Source organism: Schistocerca cancellata, chromosome 5, assembly GCF_023864275.1.
Source record: "Schistocerca cancellata isolate TAMUIC-IGC-003103 chromosome 5, iqSchCanc2.1, whole genome shotgun sequence".
In the NCBI taxonomy this organism is placed as follows: domain Eukaryota; kingdom Metazoa; phylum Arthropoda; class Insecta; order Orthoptera; family Acrididae; genus Schistocerca; species Schistocerca cancellata.
This window is the reverse complement of record NC_064630.1, coordinates 237,390,903-237,403,925: the sequence shown is the minus strand read 5'-3', so window position 1 is coordinate 237,403,925 and position 13,023 is coordinate 237,390,903. Positions and strand designations below refer to the sequence as shown.

The window sequence follows — 13,023 nt, the reverse complement described above, 5'->3', positions numbered from 1 at the left end:
TCACGAAATTTGGAAAGAAAAAACAAAGGTTTAAGAAAGGTAAAAATGAGAAGGAAGTCAAAATAATACGGGAAATTCAGAAGTACAGAATTACAAGTCATTTACGATCGAAATAATCAGGAAGTGCAGGGGAGCTAAGACGATATGGCTACGTGAAAAATATGGAGAAATCTAAAAACATACAATCGTCGGTTGGTTGGCAGGAGGAGATCAAACAGGGAGGTCATCGGTGCCATCGGACTAGCGTAGGTTGGGAAAGAAATTTGGCCCTGGCCTTTCAAATGAACCACCCCGACATTTGCATGAAGCGGTTTAGGGAAATTACGGAAAACTTAAATCAGGATGGTCGGACGCGGGTTTCAACCGTCGTCCCCCAAATGCGAGACCCCTCTGCTCACCATTGTGTCACCTCGCTCGGAACTACTGACTCTGTCTACAGAAAAGTCAAGAAAACCTTGGGTGAACATAAAGGCAACGTCGGTAATATTAGGAGTGCAAACGGGAATTCCACTGTTAAATGCAGAGGAGAGAGCGGATAGGTGGAAAGAGTACATTGAAGGCTTCTATTATAGGAAAGATTTGTCTGATGTGACAGAAGAAGAAACAGAAATCGATTTACAAGAGATAGGGGATGCAGTATCAGAATCAGAATTTGAAAGTGCCTTTGGACACTTACGATAAAAAAAGACAGAGGGGATACATAACATTTAATGGGAATTTCTAAAATAGTTTAGGGAAGTGACAACAGAACGACTATTCACCTTGATGTTTAGAACGTACGAAACTGGCAACGTACCATCAGACTTGCGGAAAAACGTCATACGTACATTTTCGAAGATAGCAAGAGCCCTTAAAAGCTCATGCTTCCTAGTTTCTGATAATGATAATGTACACAAGGATGAGCAGCAAAATTGACGATCAGTTTGACTTTAGAAAAGGTAAAGGCACCAGAGAGGCCGTTCTGATGTTGTGGTTGCTAAGGGAAGCCAGACTGAGGAAAAATCATGATGGGATTTGTCGACCTGGGAAAAGCGTTCGACAATGTCAAATGGTGCGAACTGTTCCAAATTCTGAGAATAGTGGTAAGCTACAGGTAAAGACGGGCGATATGCATCAGATACGGGAACAAAGAGATAACAATAAGACTGGAAGACTAAGAATGAAAGACTTGAATTAAAAAGAGTGCAAGACCGGGATGTAGCCTTTATCCCCACTTTTCAATCTACGCATCGAAGAAGAGGTGTCGGAAATAATAGAAAGGTTGAAGAGTGGGATTAAAATTCAGGATATTGATGAGATTTGCTGACGAGATTGCTATCCTGAGTTAAAGTGAAGCCGCTCATGATTAGCCGAGCGGTCCCAGGCGCTGTAGTCTTGGACTGTGCGGCTGATCCCGGCGGAGGTTCGAGTCCTCCCTTGGGCATGGGTGTGTCTGTTTGTCCTTAGGATAATTTATTTTAAGTAGTGTGTAAGCTTAGGGACTGATGACCTTAGCAGCTAAGTCCCATTAGATTTCACACACATTTGAACATTTGAACAGTTAAAGTGAAGAAGAATTACAGGGTACGCTCAATGAAAAGAGTACAGAATTAGGAGTGAAAGTAGGTCGAAGGAAGACGAAAGTATTGGGGAACGGCCAAAATGACGACAGCAAGAACCTTTACATCAGAACTGGGGATCAAAAAGTAGACGAACCTAAGCGATTCTGCTCGCTTGGCAGAAAAATAACCAGTGACAGATGGAACAAGGAGGGCATAAAAAGGAGACTAGTAATGGCCAAGGGGATATTCCTGACAAAGAGATGTATCTGAGATGTGGCTGTACGAAAGAAGGTTGAATTTTAGGTGGACTGTGAAGGCAAGGAAAGAGGAGATTCTTCACAGAATCGGCGAATAAAAGAATATTGTAAGTAGACTGTTTAGGTTTTTATGTTGGTAACCTCACCTAGCGCAATGTACGAAAATTACTGGCTGTGCTGTGTGCAGTCTGTGGCTGGTGGGCATTGTTGGAATAGTCGTTATTGTGTTGGGCAGTTGGACGTGAACAGCGCGTAGCGTTGCGCAGTTGGAGGTGAGCCGCCAGCAGTGGTGGATGTGGGGAGTGAGATGGCGGAGTTTTGAGAGCGGATGATCTGGACGTGTGTCCATCAGAGACAGTAAATTTGTAAGACTGTATGTCATGAAATTCTATATATATTATGACTTTTGAACACTATTAAGGTAAATACATTGTTTGTTCTGTATCAAAATCTTTCATTTGCTAAATATGCCTATCAGTAGTTAGTGCCTTCAGTAGTTTGAATCTTTTACTTAGCTGGCAGTAGTGGCGCTCGCTGTATTGCAGTAGTTTGAGTAACGAAGATTTTTGTGAGGTAAGTGATTCACGAAAGGTATACGTTATTGTTAGTCAGGGCCATTCTTTTGTGGGGATTTTTGAAAGTCAGATTGCGTTGCGCTAAAAATATTGTGTGTGATTTTATTGATGATCAGGATACGTAAACAGAGAAATGTCTGAGCACGTTCAGTTTTGCTCAGCTGTTTGAAAACCAAATAATGTATGACGTTTACCAGCACAGTAATTCATAAATTTTCCTAAGGGGACGTTTCAATATATGGAAATCTCATGAAGAAGGGACAGGATGACAGGACATCTGTTTAAGACGCTAGGGAATACCTTCCATTGCACTAGAGTGAAATATAGAGCGTAAAATCAGTAGACGGAGAGATAACTTCGAATACATCCAGCAAATAATTATTGAACACGTACGTTACAATTGCTACTCTGAGATGAAAAATGTGGCACAAAAGAGGAATTCATAGTGAGCCGCAGCAAACCACTTCGAAAATTAATGACTCAAATAAATAAAAAAATGGTCACAGTTGATCGGTGACCCTCATTTTCTCGCAGTTTTGTAGTTTGCAATTATTCATCTACATGTGCCTGCGACAGAAGACGTTCTTATCTTCGCACGTGAGAAGTATGTTTCTACATAGTGACCGTGAATTTACGACATACAATGACCCCGGAAGCGTTTTGGCGACCTTGATATTAGATCATTATCTTTTCCACAACTTTGCCTGAGATAGTACTCACAATTAATTTTCCAGTTTTATTATGTTGCTCCTGGTCTGACATGAGCATCATTAGAAAGATAGTGAGAGACCACCCAGTGAGGGCGCGCTAGGCAGAGAGAAGAAGAGATCTGGAAAGACGGACCGTTTGAAGGAAGGCGTTTGCTTGAATGCCGAACTGAAGGGACTCAGCTTAGCGGGATCTCACTCAATGGCCGCCAGTTTCGCAAAACTGAATCAAAACTTGCGCGTTGCACGCGGAGACCGGTGCGTGTTAGCCGCAAATCGCCGCGACTAAAATTTGGTTCGCGGCTCACACCGGCGGACCAACACTGAAATGCCTGGCGGGAACAGTTTGCGAACACTGCAGCCGGCGGGTCGTTTTTCCCCCCGTCAAGTAGCATCGCCGTTCTGAGCACCTCTCCCAATGGCTGCAGAACTTTTGAGCTCCGTTGTTTTTGTGTTGAGCCGTCGATTCGTCTGCTCTTTTCATTCCCTTTTATTTCTACCGCCTCGGTGAAAAGTTGGAATCGGCAAATACGCGAAGTAAAACAGCCGATATCGAGTTACCTCATGCTACTCCGTCACTGAGTGTAAACAATGCTGGCATTGAAAGCCGCAATGCGAACCGAGCGGTAAACAAAAAGTTCTGCTCCAACTTGGCTGCAGGTATATTTATTTTATTCCTCAGCTGTGACGGCACATTGCTATAGAGTTCCACGTATCTATGGACACAGGAGAAACGATTTAAAAGGTTTTGTCCCTGATACACCTTTGGGTATGACTACTACTCTAAGACATGGTCATAAGAACGGGGGGCAAGTTAGCATTGTGGAAGGATATCTGCATGTACATTTAAACTTGGCAATCCACTTTTCAGGGCATGTTAGACGGTAAATCGTACGAACAATATTAACTTTCTTTCCAGTTCCATTCGTGTAAGAGTCACTGTGCTTAAACTCTAAAGTAGCATGGATAAAATACAGACAGCGATGCCTTTTTTTTTTTTTGCAACTGGTACAAAACCCAAACTGCAGGTTTAAGAGTCAAAAGACGCGAAAAGGAAGCAGTAACAGGCCGGCCGGCGTGGCCGTGGCGGTACTAGGCGCTGCAATCTGGAACCGCGCGACCGCTACGGTCGCAGGTTCGAATCCTGCCTCGGGCATAGATGTGTGTGATGTCCTTAGGTTAGTTAGGTTTAAGTAGTTCTAAATTCTTGGGTACTGATGCCCTTAGATCTTAAGTCCCATAGTGCTCAGAGCCATTTGAACCATTTTTTTTTTTTTTTTTGAAGCAGTAACTGAGAAGGAAGTGATAAGGGGCTAAGATAAAATTTCGATTCGGCCTATGTATTGAACATGCTATGTAAGGAAATAAGAAGTTCCAAGTTTTCTGTTGAACTTTTAATACTGTCAGGAATGGCAAAAGACTTGTAAGAGCAATTCAGCGGAATGAATACCATCTTGAAAAGGTGTTATGAGTATATCCTCAAAATTAAAAAAGGATGATGCAATGTAGTCTAGTTAATGGTACGTAACTGAGGTATTTTTATCAGGAAATGACACATTTAAAGAATTATTGAGTATTGCTAGTTTGACAGGAAAATAACTGATGTTGGCAGAAGTAGAGCGAATACACTTTAACAAAAAAAGAAAAATACGGGAGAGAGAGAGAGAGAGAAAGAGATAAATTCACCACGAAGAAATTATCCGATGGGACGGAAATCGATAGATGTACATGTGCAGACAAACAAATGATTACAGTTTGAAAAACTGGATGATATATTCAAGAGAAAGACCTTCCTAATTGAGCAAGTCAGTAACGTGTTATGCCACCTCTGGCCCTTATCCAAGCAGTTATTCGGACTGGCATTGATTGATAGTGCTTTTGGATTTCCTACTGAATGGTATCGTGCCGTATTCTGGCAACTGGCGCGTTAGATCGTCAAAATCCAGAGATGGTTGGAGGGATCTGCCCATAATGCTTCAGGTTTTCTAAACTGGGGAGAGATTCGGCTCTTGCTAGCACTTGCTAGGTCTTGGCCACCACGGAGACAGGCAGTCGAGATTCTCGCCGTGTCTGGGCGGGCACTATCTTGCTCAAATGTAACGCCTTGATGGATTGCCTTGAAAGACAACAAAACGAGGTGTAGAATATCGTTATTCCGCTGTGCTGTAAAGGTGCCGTGGAAGAGAAGCAAAGAGGTCCTGTTACGGAAGCAAATGACAGCCGAGACCATCCTTCATTCACTGGTCATCGGACTCATTTGGAAGCAGGACTCATAACTGAAGACAAATCTACTCCCGTCAATGAGACTTCAGGACGAAGTGTCTGGAGACGCCTCACTCAGGCAGCGGATGATCTACTTACAACATTCAATATGTACAAATCGATTCGAGTTGGTAGAATGTTCTTTATGTAACAATAAAAAAAATTTAATGTGTGACGATCCCTTAATACAGCCAATTAAGTAAAACTTTTGGAGTCCACTTTTGGTCAGGATTCTCAAACTCAATAGGTCAGCACAACGAACTGGACGTATGAAAACATACGTCATTGCACCTTACCGACGAACAATTGCGTAGTACCAACATGCGAGTGTGCTTCGTCAGTTGTAAATACTGTTGGGAATGTACCATTTGACCAATTTGTGGGTACCTATGTAAAAACAAATCAAACACAGGTTTTAAAATTACACCTGTAATTTTGAACAAGGGCTTGAGTACTGGAGGCCCTCGCTGAACCTGCGGGATTCTCTCTCTCTCGCATGCTCTCTCTCTTTTTTTTTTTTGAGAAAAATACACACATATAAATGTAAAATAGTACGGCTTCGCGTATAATACACAATAGAGGAATACATATTATTATTAAATACGTGCAAGTGATGAAATATTTATAACCACATTTTAATTTCCATCAAGTTATCTCATCCTGACTGACCTGCGGCACTCTTTTTGACAAGTCTGACACGTTTTTTGGCTTGTTTAAACCATATTTAATATTAAAAGAATTTAGTTTCTTAAAACGGTTTTCATGTTGAATGGTTTTTAATTTACCCATCAGATATAGTACTAAATATGGAAAGCGTTTATGTAATTTTCACCCACAGCTTTTATATTTGATACTTCCTACTTTCCATAACTTCCAAATGATTTTCTCCTTTTACAGCAATAGGGCGATGTTGTAGATAAGAATGTTACGTTTCGATCATTTAAAAACTGTTTACACTTCCACTTCGGTTTACTTTAGGTGAGCGTCCGACTGAGCTTTTGTCAGCCAGCGTCTGCTATGGGCTTCTGCAGAGTCCTGGCGATCGAAAGCAGGTGGGTTTGGCAAACCAAAGTTACAGCACTGTACTCGCCAAATGCATGCTACTGTGGACATGGAGAAGTTCGTTTGTTTTGTATTGTGGATTGTCATTACTCATAAGCAGTGTTCTGCTGAAAAGTCAACCCAGCTGAACAGCCTGTTGCAAGCTGACCATTATTTGTGGTTACGTAGGAAGAGATAGTTATTTATCGTTACAGCAAAAAAATATTTAAGCGTTTTGTCATGAATGAAACGAATGGAAACTATTCAACAAAGTGTTACAGTGCTTTATCAGGTTATCAAACTGAAAGCGTAAGGCTGAAAAAGACAATACTACAAATGGAGCAGACACTTTTACCCTTTGTGTCACTTGCTAAAGCAGCTATGTTGGGGGACTGAGAACAACGCGGAGATGATGTGGAAGCTTCCGTAACTGATAGTGGGCGCGATCAGTATTCTCGGGGAGGAGGCATGGAATCAGTTAGGCAGTTCCGCTTATAACTAATTAAGGTTGCTTTGGTGTAGGTACTTAGCCCTCGAAATATCAAGGGGGAGGTTGAGAAAGGGGGGTACTTCATGCCTACCTTTTGAAAATGTTATATTCTAGTTTCTTTTTTTGTATTTTAAAATTCTGAAAATTCTATACTGTTTTTAATTACTTGTTCTACCAGATACCAGATGTTTTTTAAATTTTTCAGATAAAATAACCTAAAAATTTAAATCTTAATAGTAGTTTTCATTTATCCCAGCGACAGTAAAATAAAATATTTTCATGTTTAGGACCTTACTTGCACGTTAATATATCTTCAAAATGTATGTTTTGAGTAAAAGTTATGAACAATTAACGAAATTTGAATTTTGAAGTTTTTATTTGGTCATAATACTGTTTGTATCACATGTTAACAATAGCACTTCGATGTTACTAAGAGTGTGCTAAACGTCATTTTCAGGTTCCTGACCCAACTTACACATCAGTACCTCTTAAAAACGCATGTTGTTAATACAAGGCAACTAAAGTTAATGAATTCTGCTTCTTTTCAGATTTTTTAGGGTGGGCATACACTAGCCCATCCCCACCCACCCATCCCCATCCTCCCTCCCGCCCCTTTGGTAATGGCCATCGTGGATAATGCGTTGGTACTATTAGATCTAAAATGGCCCTGTCGAGCAAAAATTAGTGCCTTTTTCAAAATTTTTCAGTCGTTGATATGTAAAAAAGATGTTGTCTACAAGCATCTGTAGCATCAGTGGGGCAGAGAAAGATAGAGATGACAGTAAGGGGGATTAGCGCTGAGGAGGAGTGCGCGCATGGAAGTGAAAGTGATAGTATTAGAGCAAGAAACACAACAGTACTAAATCGTTCAAAAAGGAGAACACTTTTCTTTTTTTAAGCCTAGATCGACAGGGAATGAGCAGGTTTTAGATGTAGATATTTGTCTGTGGCAGTGATGAATCCAGTTAGTGGTCTGGGGAGAAAAATCCTCGCTCCCCAGAAATTAAACGCCACCCTCGTCCACCCACCCACCCCTGACAAATACATATCTGTTCGTATATAGCATTTAAAGTCAAGACTATGGACGAATTTCAATAATCGCCTTTGCTGTTGTAACGCGGTACCTACTACGCTTGTGTTTTTCTTTAACAATTTTTAACTGTGTCAAACCTTCCCGGTCTAATTTAAGCAGGTGAAAGTGGGTCAACAACCGGTTGTATTGAGATACGGAACCAATGGTCGGAAGTGCATCTTTATTGTGTTATGGGCATTCGCAGCATACACCGTATGAGAACAACATTGTTCATGCTAATTATTCAACGTGACAACTGCCAGTCTCAGTGTATGTATTGCAACGGCGCATGAAGTCCTTGGAGACTGTACCCCTTATTGTCCGCGAAAGGACCCGCTGTCTACACGACGGTGCACCAGTCCACTTCGACATTGATGTCCGCGAGCAGCTGAACGACACGTACCCTCATCGTAGGATTCGAAGGGGGGGGGGGGGGTCCTGTCCAATGGCCAGCGCGATCGCTGCACCTCACATATCTAGACTTTCGTCTCTGGGGTTACGTCAAGACGTTGGTGGGTGAAACGCTCGTAGAAACGGATGAAGATCTGCTTGCTAAGGTGCATGCTGCCTGTCTCCTGTACAACACACACCCTGGATCATAGAGAGAATGCAGTAGGACATCATGCGCTGTTGCCATTCATGAATTGGGACTGGCGTTCTTCACTTTGACCAGTTACTATGAGCTACGATGCTGTTATGCGGTGTACGCTGTGTATATCCGTAACACAATAAATACCCATTTTCGACAATTCTGTTTCAGTTTGAGCCAAAAGTTTAGGGACACTCTGTATACTGATACGCCCAAAAAAAAGATCTATCCACACACAAAGGTTGCCGCCTGTACACATAATGACAAAGCAAGTTTCAATTGTAGCAATAAATATAAACTTCTTTATGCATTTATTTTAACAATTATTTAGTCAAACAGTTGAGTAAGTGAGACTGATGCCTTTCTTCAATGTGCGTGCGGTCTCCAGCAATTCGTCGTGTAAGAAGACATGTTATTGCCGAAATATAATGTTGAAACACTAAACTTTATTTGCTTTATGTTCTAGTTAGTGACAGAGTAATTCATAAGACATAGGCGAGTGCGAGACTATTGAAACAAATGGTATTGAATGTGATGGCCAATTGCTTTCTGAACGTTCAATTACTCTTCCTCACTCTTCGAATATAAATGTACTGTTGCTCACACATGAAAGTCGTCATCCTAAACGAAGCGTTGAACGCAAGATGAAATACGAACAACGACGGGAGTGTTGGTACAACTGGCTGTACTCAGAACACGATCGAGTGCGATTTTTTGCACATTGTGTGAAATGCATTTTAAGAAATGCTATCGAAGTTGTATAACATGGGGCTTATTCATTTCTGTAGCTTTCACTATATTAGGAAAAAAGTAACTGAAAGCATGGGAAAACTAGAGAAGCACTTGAAGCCAGAAGAACTTGCAAAGACCATTGAACATGTAAATTCTAGATTACAGAAAGTAAACGCTCCAATTCAAACGCAAATAATGAAACAAAGTGCAACTCAAAAAGTGTTAAATACGCAAGCAGTGTCATCAATAATTCGAAGTGTGATGTTTCCTTAATAAGGAAGTAATGTTCCACACAACAAAATATGAACCTCTAATTTATAAGATAGTAACAAGAAGCGACATTAAACTTGAAAAGTGGGTTAAATTTCAGAGTGAAAAGCCACGTAATATGTTAGCAAACATACTGCTTGAGAATTATTAAGCTGTATTCGTGAGGCTTCTGACGGTAAAGATGAAACAAAATACTTTTCCTTAATGGCAGATGAATCTACAAGTCTTTCTAATCGAAGTGAAATACCTTTGCTAGTTAATCACGCTGTTCCGCCTACGTAATTTGAAATGAAGTAAAGGTTTTCATATCTGGTTGAAATGATGTTGCTATAGCTGAATCAAAATTTACAGTAACTGACAGGGAGCTAAGGAAACAGAAATTTTCTTATGGCAAATTCATAACCTGCTTTATCGGTGGTGCTGCTAATTTTAGTGGATCTGCCACTGGGGTCTACGCTCGGTTATACAAAAAAAAGGGGGGGGGGAGCACGACATGCCGCACATTCATTGCACAGCACATGTTTTGTCAATTGCTGTCACCAGCTGTAGGTATGAACATCATACCATCATACAATGAAACACACACTGCAATATGTTAAGAACATTTGTAAACTATTTCGTGCTTCTCCTAATCGAGAAAATATATCGCATGAAATTCATTGTGCTGTAGAATGACACATTTTAAAAATACCAGATACTGTTGACATCCGCTGGTTGAATACCTATTGCACAGTTCATGCTATATTCCTATGATACAAGTGGCATGCGTACTTATACATAAGAACTATTAGGATTTAGCAAGTTTGGCAGGAGGAATCTAGTCATAGTCAGAAATGATAAGCAAACACTTTCATTGTACGCTTAGAGATTTTAGACGAGAAATTAAATGCCGTCTCAAATGTAAGTGCAATAGTGCAAAAACCATCATTCAAAATTTCACAACTCCCTGTACTTTATTCTGGAGCTCTGGAACACGTGAAATACATAGACAGCCTTAACGTTTCTGATAAACGTAGTGCGAAAAATGCCACACTGCATACAATTAAAAAAGAAAAACTATAAAATTACGCTACTAAACCTAAAAGTGTGTCATTCACGGACGACAAGAAAGAAACAATGAAAATACTTAACGATATTGTGAAAAGTATAATTATTGAAATTAAGCAACATACAGTGACAAGGCCATAAAAAATAAAATAAAATAAAGAGGCAAAGAAACTGATACACCTGCCTAATATCACGTGGAGCCCCCACGAGCACGCAGAAGTGCCGCGACACGACGTGGCATGGACTCGAATAATGTTTGAAGTAGTTCTGGAGGGAACTGACATCATGAATCCTGCAGGGCTGTCCATAAAACCGTAAGATTACGAGGGCGTGGAGATCTCTTCTGAACAGCACGTTACAAGACACCGCAGATACGTCAACCATGTTCATATTTGAAGAGTGTATGGCCAGCGTAAGTGTTTACACTCAGAATAGTGTTCCTGGAGCCACCCTGTAGCAGTTGTGGACGTGTGGGATGTCGCGTTCAAAAAATGGCTCTAAGCACTATGGGACTTAACATCTGAGGTCATCAGTCCCCTAGAACTCAGAACTACTTAAGCCTAACTAACCTAAGGACATCACACACATCCATGCCCGAGGCAGGATTCGAATCTTCAACTGTAGCAGCAGTGCTGTTCCGGAATGAAGCGGCTAGAACAGCTCGGCCACAGCTGCCGGCAGGTGTCAAGTTGTCCGACTGGAATTGTCCAAGTCCGTCGGAATGCACAATGGAAATGAATGGATGACCAGACAGGATGCTTACGTGCGTGTCACCTGTCAGAGTCGTATCTAGGCGTATCGGGGGTCCCATATTACTCCAACTGCACACGCCCCACGCCGTTGCAGAGCCTCCACCAGCAAAAACGGCCCTGTGCTGACATGCAGGGTCCGTGGATTCATGAGCTTGTCTCCATAGCGATACACGTCCATTTGCTCCACACAATTTGAAACGATACTTGTCCGACCAAGCATCATGTTTCCAGTCATAAACATTTCGGTGTCGGTGTTGACGGGCCCAAACGAGGCGCTAAGCTTTGTGTCGTGCAGTCATCAAGGGTGCACGAGGGTGCCTTCGGCTAAGAAAGCCCTTATCGATGATGTTCCATTGAATGTTTCGCACGCTGACACTTGTTGATGGCGCAGCACTGAAATCTCCAGTAATGTTCGGAATGGTTGCACTTCTGTCACGTTGAACGATTCTGTTCAGTCGTTACTGGTCCCGTTCTTGCAGGATCTTTCTCCGGCCGCAGCGACGACCGAGAATTGATGCTCTGCCGGATTCTTGATATTCACGGTACACTCGTGAAATGGTCGTACGGGAAACCCCCACTTCATGTCTCACTTAAATCTTGATAACCTGACAGTGTAGCGACAGTAACCGTTCTAATAACTGCGAAGACACTTGTTGTCTTACATAGGCGTTGCCGACCGCAGCGCCATATTCTGCCTGTTTAAAAATACTGTATATAAGTACGCATGCCTATGCCAGTTTCTGGCGCTTCAGTGTAGATCCAAGTTCATTCTTTGAAAGTTTTAAAACATTTCAAGAACTTAGTGACGATAATTTTGAGGAATTGTGCAATATGTCAGGACTTAAAAATTTCGACACTGTTATTGCAGACTTCTGTTCTTTTAAATATGTTGCTCGTAATAAATCAGCAGAGTTGTTTTCTGATGTTTCTTCTGATATCTTAAGGACAGAAATCGCCTATTGAGCACTAAGGGCGTCCGACGTCACCTACGGAAACATCTGAAAGGGTTAGTACGGTAATGGCCTTGCCGCAGTGGATACACCGGTTCCCGTGAGATCACCGAAGTTAAGCGCTGTAGGGCGTGGTCGGCACTTGGATGGGTGACCATCCAGGTCGCCACGCGCTGTTCCCATTTTTCGGGGTGCACTCAGCCTCGTGATGCCAATTGAGGAGGTACTCGACCGAATAGTAGCGGCTTCGGTCAAGAATATCACCAGAACGACAGGGAATGCGGTGTGCAGATCCCACATACAATTTATTTAAATGTCAGGCATGGACGTGAATTTTTTAGTAGTAATGTATCACTAATAGTAGTGTATCACTAATATTTAAAACCTATAACATTACCTGCCCCACTCCGCCCCCTTTCCCTCCCCCCTCCCCTTTCCGTCGAGCTTATTGTCCCCCGGGGAAGGGGAAACCGGCTGTATTCATTGGTGGTCCTTCGAGTGAAAAACAATAGCGCTTCAGCAGTTTAGAAGTAGATGAAGCTGCTAGGTGAGGACCTTCGCAAACACTGAAAAGACTGCCGCGGGACCGGAAATGTAATTAACCCTTTTTTCAAATGTGTTTAAGCGCATATTAAAAAATGGGGAAATTTCAAAAAGGATTTGTTGTGTTTGGAGCAAAGAGGAGCAAGTAATGAATTCCTTTGTTTGCCGATTGTTTTCGCGACACACGGATTTCTC

General features: G+C 41.8%; 1 pseudogene; it reads left to right on the top strand.

Moving 5' to 3' along the window:
- The first annotated feature begins 12,349 nt into the window (after positions 1-12,349).
- LOC126189947 (5S ribosomal RNA) lies at positions 12,350-12,467 on the top strand (annotated as a pseudogene).
- Positions 12,468-13,023: the final 556 nt, after the last annotated feature.